Consider the following 10,793-nt stretch of genomic DNA (forward strand, 5'->3'; position numbering starts at 1 on the left):
ATGTTCCCCGGCCATGGAGAGGAGAAGAGCAATCTTTCTGGTATCCGAGGCATCCTCCCTGTCTGTGGCTTCGAGGAAGAGCTGGAAGCGCTGTTTGAAAATCTGCCAGTTGGCCCCAAGGTTGCCGGCGATGCGAAGCGGCGGCGGCGGGCTGATGTTGTCCATGTTGCAGGATGACGGAATGCTGGTGGAAGGCAGATCACTTGCAGGTAGGTCTAAGAAGTGCTAATATCCCTCAACTCCTGGTATCATGATGTGTTGGGTGTTCTGGATCACATACAGGTCACCAACACTTGAAATAGTGCAACACTATTTTATTGAATCATTAACTGTTTAACCATACTCAGACTGTGGGTGAATACTATACTAGCTTTAACTAAAGACCTTTGCCTTGTCCTAACCAGTCAATGCACTCAGCACATGGTGAATGTCTGTGTTACAGGCTGTGAGCTCTGTTCTCCTAGCTAGCTGCAACTCGAATGAGCGGGAACTCTGATGCCCCCTGTCTTTATAGTGCGTGTGCTCTCACTGGTGATTGGCTGCGGTGTTATGTGTGTTGATTGGTCCCACTGTGTGTCCATCAGTGTGTGTCTGCACCATGATATACTGGTGTATATTATGACAAAGTGGTCGCTGTTAAGGAGTGTCTTGAAGGAGAAGGGAGACATGGAGAGGCAGAGAGATTTGGGAAGGAATTCAGAGATTAAGGCCTATACCAATGAAGATACAGCTGCCAACTGTAGGTGAAAGAAATCAGCGATGCACAGAAGGCCAGATTTGGAGGAGCACTGAGATCTGAGAAGGTTGTAGAGCTGCAGGAGCTTATAAAGATAGGGAGGGACAAGCGCTTGGCCTTCAAAGTACTCCTAAGATTTGCATTTATGGCAGCTCTCTCCAAGCCCATGCTCTGGACTTCCATGCTCCCCGCAGTAGCCCTCCTACATGAAGTGGTCTAAGCCCCCAGTGAAATATGAGGCTGCTACTGCAGTATTATCCATTTTCAGAGCTGGTTGATTTGGCATGTGAGTTGTTACACATGGTCTTTAGTGGATTCTGACTTCCATGTCCATCATCCTGCTGGGTATATATGTCAATCTATACCTTTTTGTGAGGGCTGCTGAGCATTTGCATTGGGTACCTTAATCCAGTGTTTCATTCAGCTCTGCCCAGTTCTGCTTACCAAAAGTGGCCCACTTGTCACTCTAATTCTGTGGCCTTCCCAAGTTGGGCTGTTTACCCATTTAACATTTGGGAACAGGTTCAATTTGTTTCCTCCGCAAGGATGCTTATGACTTGCTTTACCAGAGAAAACTATGCGAGGGTGAGCGCCAGCTTCTGAGGGAAACTTCAGGGGGAACCAGTGACTAGTTTGTCCGATTAATCTTTTGCCCGTCATCAGGTCAGATAACCGTTTGCTCATCAGGCCCAGGCCCTATTCAGCTTAACAACTGGATTGGAAAGAATGTAAATAGTTTTACATTCTTATTTTTATGTTTACCATTGCATTATTTTTCTTCCCACATGGAGCATGGCCTTCAGACTGCATCTCAGGATTACCTGGAAGACGGGAAAATTAAAGCTATCCTCTGATATTCCCACCCTCAGGGGAAGTTTTTCAACTCTGTCTAATTCAAAAGCACCCCAGAAAGATATAAGTGAGCAGCAGCAACCATCAGTGCCTACTCACTTTGTTTTTCTTTTTATGTCCCTTTTGGATAAAATCCTTTCTTTAAAGCATCACAACGGTCTGTTATTCAAATGACTAGAAGGTAATGATCAGGCTCCTAAACTCAAATAATGTAACCTGATTATTTACTATGTGGAAATCATTAGTGTTGCAGGAGGATCGATTTTAATTCAAGCTGGTTGCTGGATATTCCACGGCCCTGTTGCACACACTGACACATTTTTGCTTTGGGATCTCACTTGCTGCCAGCTTTCCTGACGTTTTCCGCTAGCCACTTGCTTGCTTGGAAATTCAACTGGGCCCGTCATAAAAATGTTGTGGCAGGTCAGTTGCTGAGATTTTTGCAGAGAGGGGCTCATCTCTTAACTCCCGAAAGCCTTTGTACAAGATAAGATTATGATGGAATACTCTTGGGCGGGTGCATTGGGAGGGCGGCATGGTAGCACAGTGGGTAGCACTGTTGCTTCACAGCATCAGGGATCCGGGTTCGATTCCCGATTTGGGTCACTGTCTAAGCGGAATCTGCGCGTTCTCCCCGTGTCAGTGTGGTTTTCCTCCGGGCGCTCCGGTTTCCTCCCACAAGTCCAAATTTGACATTCTGAATTCTCCCTCTGTGTACACGAACAGGTGCCTGAGTGTGGCGACTATGGGATTTTCACAGTAACTTCATTGCAGTGTTAATGTAAGCCTGCTTGTGGCAATAATAAAGATTATTATTATTATTATTTGTACCAACTTCAAAATATTCTGTATCATCCAGGACACGAGATAAGACACCGTTTGCAAACCTGAATATGCTCCATGGATATATGATAATATGTGCCACAGCAAGTTGGCAAGACTTCTTTGGAAACTCTCTCCAAAACATGTGGGGCGAGATTCTCCGACACCCCGCCGGGTCGGAGAATCGCCGGGGGCTGGCGTGAATCCCGCCCCCGCTGGTTGCCGTAGTCTCCGGCACCAGAGATTCGGCAGGGGCGGGAATCGCGCCGCGCCGGTTGGCGGGCCCCCCCCCGCTCGATTCTCCATCCAGCCCGGATGGGCCGAAGTCCCGCCGCTAAAATGCCAGTCCCGCCGGCGTAAATTAAACCACCTACCTTACCGGCGGGACAAGGCGGCACGGGCGGGCTCTGGGGTCCTGGGGGTGGCGTGGGGCGATCTGGCCCCGGGGGGTGCCCCCACGGTGGCCTGGCACACGATCGGGGCCCACCGATCCGCAGGCGGGCCTGTGCCGTGGGGGCACTCTTTCCCTTCCGCCTCCGCCACGGTCTCCACCATGGCGGAGGCAGAAGAGACTCCCTCCACTGCGCATGCGTGGGAAGCTGTCAGCGGCCGCTGACGCTCCCGCGCATGCGTCGCCCGGAGATGTCATTTCCGCGCCAGCTGGCGGGGCACCAAAGGCCTTTTCCGCCAGCTGGCGGGGCGGAAATCCGTCCGGCGCCGACGTAGCCCCTCAATGTTGGGGCTCGGCCCCCAAAGATGCGGAGCATTCCGCACCATTGGGGCGGCGCGATGCCCGTCTGATTTGCGCCGTTTTGGGCGGCATTCGGCGGACATCGCGCCGTTTCCGGAGAATTTCGCCCGTGATCTCCACCAGCACAAGGGCATCAGGTGCAAGGAACTATCACCACCACCAGATTGAATCAATCCCTCCGGGTATACTGTTGATCATAATTATTCCCACTGCCATTGGCCTATTCTGAAAACCTAGGTGTAAATTTGTGTTCAAAATATTAAGCCCATATTTGTTGACTTACTCCAAATTACTTTTTCAACCCTTATTCATTGTTAGTCAAAGAAGCCTTGAAAATGGAGGACATTTAAAAGCAATGACCAATCACTTCTTTCTCTGTTTCCAAGTTTCAGAACGGTACAACTCTGTTCTGAATGGAGGTTCCGCTTCTTGTTACCCTTTTATTGTTTGTTTATCTGCATAGCACATACAGCACCAAATCAGGACATTCAGCCCAATTGATCCATGCTTCACATGACCCATCTCCCACCTCTCTTCAGCTAACTCGATCAGCAAGATCTTCTCTTCATTTCTCCCTCTTGTGTTCATCCAGCATCCTCTTAAGTACATCTACTGTCTGCTATTTGCCTCAACTACTCACTGTGGTAGTGAGTTCCTCTTTGTAAGCATTTTGTGGGTAAAGACACTTTTCCTGAGTTCTTTGTTAGCTTTTAACAGATATCTTATATTGATAGATTTCTCTATTCGCAATATAAAACCCTTCCATAATGATTAAGACTTCATTCAGGCCAACCTCCATTAGGTCACCCCCCTCCCGCCACCCACTCCTCCTTGTTCTTAGAGAAAAGCGTCCCATTCAGTCGTTACTGACAGGGTGACATGGTGGCACAGTGGTTAGCACTGCTTATCACAGCGCCAGGGACCAGGGTTCAATTCCAGCCTTGGGTGACTGCCTGTGTGGAGTTTCTATATTCTCCCCATGCCTCTGTGGGTTTCCTCTCACAGTATAAAGATGTGCAGATTAGGTGAATTGGCCATGCTAAATTGCCCCTAAGTGTCCAAAGGTGTGCAGGTTAGGTGGGGTTACAGGGATAGGGTGGGGAATTGGGCCTAGGTAAGGTGCTCTTTCAGAGGGTCGGGGCAGACTCAATGGGCTGAATGGCCTCCTTCTGCATTGTACAGATTCCATGGATATTTACCTTCAGTTCTGATATCATCTTTGTAGATCTTTCTTTCACTTCCTCCTCCTGTAACTTAGTGTATTTTGATAATATGGAGAATGTTGCAAACTATATTATGTATAACTTAACCAAGGTTCTATATGAGTTTAACATAATTTCTCTGTTTTTCAGATCTATCCCAACAAGGAATGAATCTCAGTACAGTTTTATATGGTCTTAATTGCTCATTGAGCTAATATGCTGCCAGGAAGCTCGCCATACAAACCATGAATAACACATGGAATGCACACTCAGGTTCAGGGATCATTTAAGAAAACATTTGCTGTGATTTGGCTCTTGTAGATTCCTTCTGGATTGAAAATTGAAACAGGCTAAACACTTCATATCCATAGAATTATTAGATGAAATGGGAAAGGGAGAAGTGTTTCAGCCCATTGTGGCTGCTCTGGCTCTTTAAGAGCACTATCCAATCAATCTCATCCCCTTGCTCTTTCGCCATAACCCCAGAGAGATTGTTAAAAGGTTTTTGTTGCTGATTCAAGGCATTTTGCTGAAAGTATAAATCTTTATTTGTTAATTTTCCCTTTTTTACTTAACATTAACCGCAGCTGAGAGTGAATGAGCAGATAACCTGTCCTACATTAGGCTCCTGTGAACTCAGACTGGGTGAGTGATTGGGGTGGTGATGGGTAGCTGTGGTATGCTATTTTGTTAATGAGTGGAGGCTGTACCAGTGATCATTTTTTCTTTCACTGTGGGAAGAGTCTGACCTCCCAATTGATGCAATACTTTCCAGCAGTGGTGTGCTAAAGCCGTGTAGCTCTCTGCATCTTTTTTCTCCTCTTCGGCCAAGTGTTTTGTCTTCAGACCTAATGGCTCAGCATCAACGTTTGTTTGACAACGCTCCTGTGAAATGCCTTGGGGAGTTTACTATGTTAAAGGCACTATAAAAATGCATGTTTGTTGTTTTTGTTGCTTGAGATCTATGATTCAATATTGTGGCTGATTGCAAATTAATTCTGTTGTGTTATGCTGCTTCGGATAACACAGGCTGCTACTTGATGCAGTATTAACTAAAGGATGCTCCAGACTCTGAAATGAGTTCAACGTGTTTATTGAACTATTAACACAGTTCTCAAATGAGTTTGACTCTCTGCTAATCTAACTATGGTAACTCAGTCTAACTGTACCAGCTTGCTCTAAGCCACGTGCTGGGGTGTGATGCTGCTGATCAACCCTGTCTAACTCTCTAGATGTCTGTCTGTGGAAAGAGGCAGGGTGTGAGTGCCTCATCCCTTTTATAGTGTTTAAGTCATGCCCCCTTGTGGTGATGCCACCTCTGAGTGTCCTGACTGCCCATTGGTTGTGTCCTATTCTGAGTGTTCATTGGTTGCATGTTTGCATATCATGGCAAATTCCACCACTAAGTGGCAGTACACATCAAAGCCTATATCTCCCCTGTTACTAAATGTATGAATGCAACAAGTACTGACATTTTAATGAACTAAACTTTACACCATTCTCACATTCAGTAAGGAATATCATTTGATATTTCACCAGACACCTCCATTTATTGCCAAATCCCTGAAAAGAAAAAGGTGGATTAGTTGAGGGAGTACATTGGGAGCAAGGCATTTGCAGGTTAAGACATTTTTGACAGGTTTAGTTTATGTTGGAATTCTGATGAAAATGGGCCCCAGCATAAATTATTTTCCGTTCTAGGCATTGAGGAAGTGCTGTGATAGCATGCACATGCATATTTTGGAATTAGGATGGGATGATGTCACCCAGCCTAAATTCCAGGACTCCTGCCTATTCAACCTTGCTAATTTATGCCGCAGTTTAAAGAGGGCATTTTCTAGAAGCATTTCATCAATGCAGAGGTTTATATTTAAAGGGACACTTTCTCATCGGAAAGTTCTTTGTAAACCTTTGGTCACATCTTCGGATTCACTGCAGATGTCATAAAGATTTATTTTATTCCTGTAGTCACCGAGCTTTAGAAAGTATTTGATTTCCACAATCTGAATCCCAAGAAGAGCAACAGGAGGCGGTATGGGAAGGCAGAGTAACGACTCAGAGATTGCACGTCGGTCATCAAAGTTTTACAGATCTGCTGCAGCCAGATCTGCAACCTGGATCCACAGTGCATATGGCTCATTCTGGCCACAAGGCTCTCAACCTTTACTCTGCAGCACTGCTTCCAAACTATTTTCCAGCATGTCCCCATTTTAACGCTTGAAAATTAATGTAACTCTAGGTACCAACAAAAACTAAGCAACAATAAAGCAGTATAGTAACATTAATTCAAATTTGTGAATTATAGAACAACTTTAAAATAAATAGAAAAACAAGTGTGTGGTAGTCACCACTGTTGTATTATATTGTATATACTGCACTGCATATGAGGATATTACGGTAAGGCCCCTGTACTACAGGTACAGTAGGCGGAGTATAAATATGTGTGCTCTCCGAACGGCAGCCATTTCGGCAGCAGCTGTAGGAGACCAAACATCTCTGTGTAATAAAGCCTTGGTTACTCTCTACACTCGTCTCGCCATAATTGATAGTGCATCAATTTATTAGAGAGATTTTACAAAGGTGGATCTCCGCATCAAGCCTGAGCGCCTGCAGCTGCATCCTCGAGCAGACAAAGGCAAAAAGGACTTCGCACATTGGCTAGCTTGCTTTGAAGCATGCATTGGATCTGCGACAGACCCAATCCCAGAATCACAGAAGCTCCAGATTCTGTACACGCGGCTGAGCTCCAATGTCTTTCCCCTCATCCAGGACGCGCCTACCTACGCAGAGGCCATGGTGCTACTGAAGGAGAACTATGCTCAGCAGACCAACAAGATCGAAGCCAGGCACCTCCTGTCCACGCGACACCAACTTCTCGGTGAGTCTGTGGAAGATTTCTGGCATGCCCTGCTCGCCCTGGTGAGAGACTGTGATTGCCAGACCGTTTCTGCTGCTGAACATTCTAACCTGCGAATGAGAGACGCGTTCATTACGGGCATAGAGTCGGCCTACATCCGTCAGCGCCTCTTAGAAGGGGCTCGCTTGACCTCGCGGCGACCAAGGAATTGCGCTCTCGCTCACAGTCACCTCACGTAACGTACAGGTATGCCCCCGACCGCACGGCCCACCCCTCTTGAGCATCGTGGACCCCATCAGCGACTGCCCCCAGCCAACCCCACGCCTGCGCCACGCGGCAGCCAACCATCCCCGGGGGACCCAAATGCTACTTCTGCGGACAGACAAAACACCCCCGGCAGCGCTGCCCGGCACGGAGCACGCTCTGCAAGGCCTGTGGCAAGAACGGACATTTTGCTGTAGTGTGCCAGGCCCGCTCAATCGCTGCTTTTGTCCCTGCACCCCTCGCATGCGGCCAGTGGGCGCCGCCATCTTCCTCGCCTCACAACCAATGGGCGGAGCCATCTTGCCTGCCCAGGACACGTGCGGCCCGAGGGCACCGCCATCTTGCCTGCCTCAGGACATGTGCGGCCCATGGGCGCCGCCATCTACCCCGCCTCAGGACCCCTGCCCATCAGGCACCTCATCGGGCCGCTCATCGCCTGCAACCGCCGACGACCAGCCGCATCTCGCCTCCGTCACAATTGACCAGTCCCGTCCGCACGACCTCGTGACGGCGTCGACAAAGGTGAAGGTCGACGGGCATGAGATATCCTGCCTTCTGGACTCCTTGAGCACTGAGAGCTTCATCCACCCCGATACGGTAAGACGCTGCTCCCTCGCGGTGCACCCCATTAACCAAAGAATCTCCCTGGCCTCCGAATCTCACTCCGGGGCGATCCGGGGGTATTGCATCACCACCCTCACCATCCAGGGCATAGAGTTCAGCGGCTTCCAGCTCTACGTCCTCCCCAACCTCTGCGCTGCCTTGCTTCTCGGCTTGGACTTCCAGTGCAACCTCCAGAGCCTAACCCTGAAATTTGACGGGCCCCTACCACCCCTTACTTTATGCGGCCGCACGACCCTTAAGGTCTACCTGCCTTCTTTGTTTGCAAACCTCACCCCGGATTGCAAACCCGTCGCCACCAGGAGCAGACGGTACAACGCCCAGGACAGGACCTTCATCAGGTCTGAGGTCCAGCGGCTGCTGCGGGAAGGTATCATCGAGGCCAGTGTTGTGTTGGGTGCTCTGGATCCATGGAACACATACAGGCCACCAACACTGAAAATAGTACAACACTATTTTATTAAATTAGAAACTGTTGGACATACTTTCACTGTGGGTTAACACGATGTTAGATTAAACTAAAGACCTATGCCTGTCCTAACTAGTCTATGCACTCAGCTCATGGTGAAGATCGGTGCTGTAAGCTGTAAGCTCTGTCCTTTTAAGAGGCTGCATCCCGAATGAGCGGGAACTCTGATGCCCCCTGTCTTTATAGTGAGTGTGCTCTAACTGGTGGTTGGCTGCGGTGTTGTGTGTGTTGATTGGTCCCACTGCGTGTCCGTCAGTGTGTGTGTCTGCACCATGATATACTGGTGTATATTATGACATCCCCTCTTTTATTAAAAAATGCATGTGTGTGGCAATAAATAATGTATGGTGAGAATGTTCCTAACTACATGTGGGGGGCGAAGACATATTTACAGGACTACGTACATGAGAACTAAGCTATTTACATGGGAAGGTGCCTGGTGCAGAGAAGCAGTATGCAACAAGAGTAACGAGATCAACACTATATACAAACCAGGGAAACGATCAAACAAAGTAACAAAACAATTCAGAGGGTCCATAAGTTCGCAAAGTTCATAAATTTAGTCTCTGAGATGGGTGACGAATTCTGGTTGACCGCCTCAAGGGTGGGTCGCGAGCCGCCGGTTCAGGAGCGGTCTGCACTGCGTCAAAGTCAGGGGGATGCAGAGTGACAGGGAGCTCTGCATAGTCCGTGGCAGGGTCAGCAGGAGGGCGAGGCAACAGTGGAGGATCACGTGGCGAGCGTTGAACGAGACGAAGGGCGCATTGATTGCGGCGCAGAATAGAGCCATCCGGTAGACGAACCAGGAACGAGCGGGGGGCCACCTGCCGAAGGACAACAGCGGTTGCAGACCAGCCACCATCCGGAAGATGGACGTAGATGTTGTCATCTGGAGCCAGAGCAGGGAGATCATTGCATGAGCCGCCTTGTGCTGTGCTCAAGCAGCTGCATCCGGCGAAGGACCGGAACGTGGTCGAGGTCTGGGACATGGATGGACGGCACCGTCATCCTCAGGGTGTGACCCATGAGTAACTGGGCTGCGACAGGCCAGTGGACAGTGGGGCGGAGCGATAGGCCAGCAGGGCTATGTAGAAATCGGACTCAGCATCGGCAGCCTTGCATAGGAGCCGTTTGACGATATGTACTCCCTTCTCTGCTTTGCCGTTGGATTGGGGGTACAGGGGACTGGACGTCACATGGGCAAAATTGTACCGCCTGGCAAAGTTGGACCATTCTTGGCTCGTGAAGCAGGGACCATTGTCCGACATAACCGTGAGCGGGATGCCGTGTCAAGCAAAGGTTTCTTTACATGCACGAATGACAGCAGACGAGGTGAGGTTGTGCAACCGTATCACCTCCGGGTAATTTGAAAAGTAGTCCACGATCAGGACATAGTCTCTACCCAGCGCGTGGAACAGGTCGATACCCACCTTGATCCATGGTGACGTGACCAACTCATGGGGCTGCAGGGTCTCACGTGGTTGGGCAGTTGAGCACTGTGTTGGCTATGTCGTCATTAATGCCGGGCCAGTACACTGCCTCTCGGGCCCATCGGCGGCAATTTTCCACGCCAAGGTGGCCCTCGTGTAGTTGTTCCAGGACAAGCTGGCGCATGCTATGCGGGATGACAATGCGGTCCAGTTTTAGAAGAACCCCGTCTACTACCGCCAGATCATCTCTGACATTATAAAATTGAGGGCATTGGCCCTTGAGCCACCCGTCCGTTAGGTGGCGCATGACACGCTATAGCAAGGGGTCAGCCGCAGTTTTGCGGCGAATTTGGACGAGGCGTTCATCCGAGGCAGATAGATTGGAGGCCGCGAATGCCACATGGGCGTCAACCTGGCAGACAAACCCCACTGGGTCACATGGAGTGTTGACTTCCTGGAGAGAGCATCAGCAATGATGCGGTCTTTGCCTGGGGTGTATACCAGCTGGAAGTCGTATCGCCAGAGCTTGAGAAGAATACGCTGGAGGCGAGGCGTCATGTCGTTCAGTCTTTCTGTATTACATTGACCAGTGGGCGATGGTCGGTCTCGACGGTGAATAGAGGAAGTCCATAGACATAATCGTGAAACTTAACCACACCGGTCAAAAGGCCCAGGCACTCCTTTTCTATCTGCGCCTAGCGCTGCTCCGTGGGGGTCATCGCATGTGACGCATATGCAACGGGGGCCCATGATGAGGCCTCATCGCGTTGAAGGAGCAGTGCCCCAATG

This window comes from Scyliorhinus torazame, chromosome 14 (genome assembly GCF_047496885.1).
Source record: "Scyliorhinus torazame isolate Kashiwa2021f chromosome 14, sScyTor2.1, whole genome shotgun sequence".
NCBI classification, from domain to species: Eukaryota; Metazoa; Chordata; class Chondrichthyes; order Carcharhiniformes; family Scyliorhinidae; genus Scyliorhinus; species Scyliorhinus torazame.